Source organism: Felis catus, chromosome C1 (genome assembly GCF_018350175.1).
Source record: "Felis catus isolate Fca126 chromosome C1, F.catus_Fca126_mat1.0, whole genome shotgun sequence".
In the NCBI taxonomy this organism is placed as follows: domain Eukaryota; kingdom Metazoa; phylum Chordata; class Mammalia; order Carnivora; family Felidae; genus Felis; species Felis catus.
In genome coordinates this window covers 115,757,959-115,766,023 of record NC_058375.1, presented here as the reverse complement: position 1 = coordinate 115,766,023, position 8,065 = coordinate 115,757,959, and the positions used below count along the sequence as shown (strand labels likewise).

At 38.2% G+C, this 8,065-nt stretch overlaps 1 non-coding gene across 1 annotated transcript; it reads left to right on the top strand.

Moving 5' to 3' along the window:
- Positions 1–2,125: 2,125 nt before the first annotated feature.
- LOC111562103 lies at positions 2,126–2,229 on the top strand. The gene has a single exon (XR_002745156.1). It is a non-coding gene; the product is annotated as a U6 spliceosomal RNA (small nuclear RNA).
- Positions 2,230–8,065: the final 5,836 nt, after the last annotated feature.

Here is an 8,065-nt window from a genome sequence, read left to right as displayed (position 1 = left end):
CTGCGATAAATGGATAACACTACCAGTCACCCTGCTAGGCAAACTAGAACCCTTAGAGTCCCCTCTGATATGTCTACTTCTGTACCCTCCAAATCCAAATCCATTATCCAGTCTACTGGCTTATTTCCTCAAGCCGTTGTCATAATCCAAGATACCTTCTTCTCCTGTCCTCTCTTCTTCCAGGAATCCTTTCTCAGACCTATAGTCATAGATAGTTTTCAAAACTCTGATTAAAGTCTTTTAAAATACTGTGATGGATTTCCTTTTCCCCCTGTTTTTACTTGAAAAAAAATATCATTAACTTTAAGTCTCCATTTGTTAAATTTTGTCACTATCTGCCACTGCTAATGTATTTTGCTCTGACGCTTTCCTTTATCATTTTTGCATTCCTGTTGTTACTGGCCACTTAAAATTTATGTGAGCAGCTCTGTTACACACAAGGGCCTTTCCACCTAAGAGGCTGCGGTAGATACCGTCATTGATTTAACTCTATCTTTTTCTGAAGCAAGTAACCCCTGAGACACACAAAGTATCCAGAAAGATCTGGAACCTGGCATTTCTGGAAAAACTACCACGATGGAATTTATGTGGAACATTTAAAAATTTAATCAGAATTGAAAAACTTCTGGGCGAAAACTACAATCTGGTATATTTAGGGGGTTGTGTGGAAGGTCCACGGGGACTGCGTGGGTTCCAACTTCATAATGGTGGTGTTCTAAGTGTGTTTTTTGGGACAACTTACACGAGCTCTCCATGTTCCACTTTGTTCTATAAACAAAGTTTCAGTGAATATTACAACATGAGAAGAAATAAATAATAAAGAACTGACATATATCTGATTAACTCTCATTAGATTTTTAAAAAAAAATTTTTTAACGTTTATTTATTTTTGAGACAGGGTGAGACAGAGCATGAACGGGGGAGGGTCAGAGAGAGAGGGAGACACAGAATCTGAAACAGGCTCCAGGCTCTGAGCGGTCAGCACAGAGCCCGATGTGGGGTTTGAACTCACAGACCGCGAGATCATGACCTGAGCCGAAGCCGGATGCCTAACCGATTGAGCCACCCAGGAGCCCCAGTCTCATTAGATATTTAGTTCTGCGACCTGCACTTCTGATACTATGTTGCTTTAATTTCCCTTTTGACAAATGTCCTCACTGGCTAAAGACACGGCTGCTTCGATTTTATTTATTTTGACCTTTTTCCTGTGTATTTATTTATTTTGAGAGAGAGAAAGTGCCCATGCAGGGGAGGGTCAGAGAGAGAGGGAGAGAGAGAATCCCAAGCAGGCTCTGCGAGGTCAGTGCGAGAGTCCGAAGTGGGGCTCACACCCACGGACTGTGAGATCATGGCCTGAACTGAAATCAAGCGTCAGACACTTAACCAGTTGAACCAACCCAGGCATCCCAACTGCTTCTTTGATTTTAGACATGGTAGACTGTTCTGGTCTATAAAGCCTTTCTCTGCCTGCTTGTGGTGAGCTCAGCGTAACAGGTGTATGTAAAATAACGCAGATCAAATAGGTGACAAACTAGACAATATTCTCTTGCCCAACAAGGAGGGAAAGAAGGCACGACACCATCACCTGCCATTAGAAGAGCTGTCTGAATCACTACGAGGTATTTCCGAGTCTACCACCATGTTTTGGCATCTATTGGGAAAGCTCTCACTGCAAACAAAAGGTTAATAGTTTTGCTTTTCCAGCTGTTTCACTGGGGCCAGATGTCTGAGTAGCTCAAAATACGTAGCTGCATATTAGGGCCACACAATCTGCTGCTGCTTGTCAGGAGAGCTGTTAACTTCTGTAGAATGTTGCTCTGAATGCCATTAAGGTTTGAATTAAAATAAATTTGCTAAGTGGCTTGTTTATTGGTGCGGGGACAAGAATTAGTCTAACGGAAGCAAAAGCACATGATTTCCCTTCTACCTGATCTGAGGGACACTCTCGGGCTTGATACCGACCCTCTCCGTCATCTGTGTTCCCTGGCTGGCTTTCGCAGTTCTGCAAGTTGCCTGCACAATGCCGTATGCATCCCCAAACCTTCTCTCCACGTGGAATCTTATACGATGGAAAGAATTCTTGGAAAACCCATTAGGGGTTTATGCTCATCGAGAGTACTGTTGTGTGCTCGCTTCGGCAGCACACGTGACTAAAATTGGAACGACGCAGAGAAGACTGGCAGGGTCCCTGCGCAGGGGTGACACATAGATTCATGAGAACAGTGTTGTAACAGTGAACAATTATCTACTGTCCTACAGATTATAAATGATAAGATGCCATGCATGTCTTAGATTTGGACAATCTAAGCTCAAAGTCAAATTTAAGTCAAGTTTGAGTTTAAATTTAGTGCTTAGCTCTTTACGTACTGTATCTGCAGGCCACATCTCACATCTGGCCCATTTGCATACATGCTCTCTCATTTATTCCTTATAATTATTGCAAGAGGCAGTTATATTTGCTATCTTCATTCTCGTGAAGGGGAAACTGAGACGAGGTACTGGTGACGCTGGGATTTCACTGTAACTTAGTTAACTAATTCCATGGGCCAAGAGTTTTGTATTGTTTCTTGCTTGGATCAGTACAGATTGCTTCCTCTGTGGCAACTACTGACAACCGCACGAATAAAGTTTTGGTGCTGCGACTGGCAGAGAAGGCGGGAGCATTTTAGAGTTCAGTTCCTAGCTGAGCGAGGGCCTGGGGGCCTGAGGAAGCAGCCTAGCTTCAAGGAGGTTCTCAGGATCAACACCTTTTTTCTGCCTTCTCAATGTGTTTGGCAATTGCCACAGTGAACAGTTCCTGTCATTTTCACCTAAAATATCTTTGAATTAGTCCCATAAGCTGTTTACACATATTGATGGCATACGACTTGCCCCTTTTCAAAAGAGAAAAATACAAAACTTGTAAGTGTTTTTTTTTTAAATTAACATTTATTTATTTTTGAGAGAGACAAGCAGAGTGAGAGTGGGGAAGGGGCAGAGAGAGAGGGAGACACAGAATCTGAAGCAGGCTCCAGGCTCTGACTTGTCAACACAGACCCTGACGTGGGGCCCGAAATCATGAAACCTGAGATCATGACCTGAGCCGAAGTCGGAAGCTTGACCGTCGAAGCTGATGGAGCCACCCAGGGGCCCCAAAACTCGTAACCTTGAAACAAAATTATTCCTGTAGTACTGTGGAATGTAGGGAGCTTTCATTTTAATTTTAACAAGAAAATTTGCATTTCATGGGAAAGGGAGAGCGTGTGTGTGTGTGTGTGTGTGTGTGCACGTGCATGCATACATACACACATCCATGATGGTCCTGGTAATTATGAAAAATTATTTTTACTTAATTAGTTTACTTAACTATAGAAAATGATCTTGCAAAGATACATGCACTATCCACCTTTTACCAAAGAACTTCAGAAAACTGAATTAATGTATCTAACTAGCATTTTGTTTGCTTTCTTCTATCTTCTCTATGTTCTTCCTTAATAATCAAGTGTAGCATAAAATAAGAACCCTGCCTCTGTTGACATAATTTATAGAAATGTATTAGGATGGCTAAACTGACACATTATCTTGTATGTTACGTGGATATTAAGGTATTCAGAGCCTTAGGAAAAGTGATAAAGAGGGAAAGTAAGATCGGGACAGACTAGGACTTACTAAGAAATTTTCGAAACAATGCAAAGAGTGCACAACTGTGCTAAAATCAATAGGGGGTGCGATTTCATTAGAAGTGTTATATTTCAAGAAGTCTTAATACCGGTGTTCCATTTCTCATTTAAATATCTCTAAAGTCTTCTAGGTCCAGATGAATGAGACAGAATAAGGAAAATCTTCCTTATGTCTCCCAAACAAAAAGGAAGGGTTAGCTAAAAATGTATTTTTATGTTAAATGACATACGTAGACTTAACTTAAAAAAGGGAAGAGGAAATCTCCACTGATACCTGGATAAATAGAAAATAACTTTAAATATCTACGAGAGGGGGAAGAAGACAGATTTTACTCAAAGTAATAGCAATTAGATTGACAACAGGCTTTTTATCATTAAAAAAAAATAAAGTCAATAAACTGTCATCTTTAAAGTATCCAACTTGAGAGTGCTTAGACTAGCCATGCCATTTTACTGTGTCAGAATAAAGTCAAGGCATGTAAGAGACACAAAGTCTATGAAAGTTTATTATCCATCGACCCATCTGGAAGAAACCACTGAGGATGTAGCTAAGGAGGAAAACATTGAATCTAGCTGGGAAAAGTGAGGTTCAAATGACACTGTAACCAAAAAAAGTTCAAATATGTGATATTAGTTTCCCATCGCTGCTTATAACAAATACCCACAAGCTTAGTGATTCAAAGCCACAAATTTATTGTCGCCAAATCTGGAGGTCAGAAGTTTAAAATTGTTCTCACTAGGCTAAAGTCACGGTGTCAGCGGGTTTGATGTATTTCAGATTCCTTGGAGAGAGTACACTTTCTTGCCTTTTTCCAGCTCTCAAGGCTACATGCATATTTTTTTTGGCTCATGGCTCTTTTCTTCATCTTCAGAGCCAACTAAAGTAGCATCTTGAAATCTCCATTTTCTCCCTCTGCTTTCCACATTTCCTTGTCTGACTCTCTGGCCATCGTCTTTCCCTTCTAAGGACACTTTTGATTTCTTTGAGCTCACACAGATAACCCAGGAAAAGCTCCCCACTTGGAATCCTCTAACTTAATCACATGCTCAAAGTCTCCTTTTTTGCCATGTACGGTAACATATTCACAGATTCCAGGGAATAGAACACAGACATTTTAGAAAGACCCTTTATTCCATTTGCCACACATTGATCAAGCTAAAAAATCAAATACTGTAGAAGTAAAAGAAAGACAGTAGCTTCATTTTTTTAAGAATAAAACAAGGGAGAGCAGCCATATTAATCATCTAGTAAAAAAAGGATCAAATTAATTTTAAAGAAAATAGAGGGCAGAAAATTATAAAAAGACAAAAATGCACAATTGAGAAATTCAACAAATGAAAGGGTTGATCACTTGAAAAGACTAATAAGTTTGACAAACTACTGGCAAGACTAACCAAGAAAAAGAGTTTAATGCACAAATCCCCCATAACAGAAAGCACATACATGAAAAGTTAATACAAGGATATTGTAAACAACTCTATGTAAATCAACTTGAAAAAATAGAAGAAATAAAAGAAATCTTAGGAAAACGCAATTTAACAAAACACACCCAAGAAAAAATAGAAACTCTGAATAGTCCTAGATCTATGATATAAATTTAATTCATAATTAATGGGAGAAAACTACCCAAATCCTTTTCAAAGTCCAGAATAAACTTGAAACCAAAGCCTTTCAAAATATTACAAGACAAAATTACTAGCTAATTTTTCTCATAAACATGTAAAAAACCCTGGTGCCAAAAAAAAAAAAAATCCAGAGATATACTAATAGGATAATACATCAAAAATAAATGAGTTTTAGTCCAGGAATACAAAGTAGGCTTAACATTTGAAAATCAAACAGTGTAATTCACCATAAAAATGAGAAATTTATTTGATCATTAAAAAAATTAATGTTTACTTATTTTTGAGAGACAGAACACAAGCAGGGCAGAGAGAGAGGGAGACACAGAATCCAAAGCAGGTTCCAGGCTCCGAGCTGGCAGCACAGACCCTGATGCAGGGCTTGAACCCACGGACTGTGAGATCATGACCTGAGCCTAAGTCGGATGCTTAACTGACTGAGCCACCCAGGCGCCCCTGTTTGATCATTTTAACAGTTGTGGAAAGTGCATTTGATATAACTGAGCACCTATTCGTGATGGGATTGTGTACTTACAAAATCCAAAAAAGGCTAAAGATAAATTATTAGTAATTGAGTAAATTCAGTAAGGTCACTGGATTTACTCTCAATACTTTATATACTTTGTAAACACATATTGCCACAAATAATTGAAAGATAAAATTTTAAAAATGGATATCACCTATAGTACCAGAAAGCAACTCTAGAAATAAATCTAGAAGAGATTTGGAAGACATTGACACAAAGAACTATAAAATATTACTGAGGGGAATTACAGAACATCTAAATAAAAGGAATGACATTTCATGTTTAGGGATTAAAGGCTCAATGAAATATTGGTAGGGCTTCCTAAAAGTCAGCCCATTGATTTATTACAATTTCAACTAAAATCTAAGCTGAATTTTTTTTTTTTTGGTGAAAAATTTCATAATGATTTTAAAATGTATATGGAACTAAAGAAGACCAAGGAAGGTGAAATTAATCTTGGAGAAAAACAAGTTAGGCAACTTACCTTTGCAGATGTCAGCATTTATTATATTATAGTAAGGGAGGCAGTATGGTATTAATGTAAAAAAGTATGCAAATAGAACAATGAAGGAGAAAGTAGTAGATTGTCTAACGAATAATGTTATGTCAATAAAATATCTATATAGAAAAAATGATCCGAACCTCTGTTTACACCATGCATGGAAATTAGTTTGAGGTGGATTGTAAATCTAATATGAAAGGTAACACAATAAAGTCTATAGAAGATTACATATGAGGATATTTTTATCATCTTCCAGTAGACAAAGTTTTCTTAAATAGGACATGAAAAGCTCTGATTATAAAGGAAATGACTGGTAGATTTGATTGTAGTAAAATTAAGACTCTGTGCTCCTCAGAACATATTCTTAAGGCTGTGAGAATCAACCTCCTTCAGCGAGTCGTGGATTTCTAGCAGTCACTAAAAAAAGGCAGACGATGCAATTTTAAAATTGAGAAAAAGACTTAAAAGTCACTCGCTAAAAAGTCTGCTACAATTGCCAGTAAGCATGAAAACGTGTACATGATTAGTTATCATAGAAATAAAAACTATACTACAATCGGATGCTATCACCTATGTATCAGAATGACTATAATTGAAAACAAAACCAAAACAATTCTTTAATACTAAAATAGTTCTTTAGTACGAAAAGGGTTTCATATTGCTTGTGGGAGTGTAAATTGGTACAGTCCCTTGGAAATCTGTTTTGCAGTATCCACTAAAGTTCAATGCTTGCATACTGTATGGCCAACAGTTCCAGCTCAAAGTATGTACCCCAAAGAATGGCCCGCACATATTCGTGAAAAGCTATATAGAGACGGATGGGTGTATCTATACAGTAAAACCTTGGTATGTGAATAACTTGTTCTGTGAGTGTTCTGCGAGACAAGCAAACATTTCTAATAAATTTGTTTTTATATTTTTTAATGTTTATTTTTGAGAAAGAGAGAGACAGAGCATGAGTGGGGGAGGGGCAGAGACAGAGGGAGACACAGAATCGGAAGCGGGTTCCAAGCTCTGAGCTGTCAGCACAGAGCCCAATTATGGGACTCGAACCCATGAGCCGTGAGATCATGACCTGAGCCAGTTGGACGCTTAACCGACTGAGCCACCCAGGGGTCCCTAAATTTTAACTTGATAAGTGAGAGATATCTTGCAATACAAATAGTATGTGATGCCGAATGTCACATGATCACAACTGAGCCAATGGATCTTGAATTTCGCTTTGATATACAAGTGCTTTGGATGTTTTCGGAATGAATTATGCTCACAAACCAAGGTTTCACTGTATGTCTATACTCATAGCTGCAATGTTTATGTTAGTCCAAAGTGGAAATAACCCAAATGTTTATCAGCACAAAGGCAGGTAAGTAAATTTTGGTATACTCATTTGTTTTCTTAATTTCCGTTTCCTTTAAAAAAATTTTTTTTAAAGTTTATTTATTTTAAGAGAGAGGGAGAGCACAAGCAGGAGAGGGGCAGAGAGAGAGGGAGAGACAGAGCACCAAGCAGGCTCTGCACTGTCAGCGTGGAGCCCTACACGGGGTTCAAACCCAATAACTGTGAGATCATTACCTGAGGTGAAATCAAGACGCAGATACTCAACCAACTGAGCCAGCCAGGCACCCCTTAATTCCTATTTCTCATATTAGCATTATTATAGCAGCTTCATTTCGGTTAGAATACACCAGCTTTTTCCTTTTTTAATAACCTTACACACAAATAATTTATTATTTTTGATATATGTAATTTAAGCTA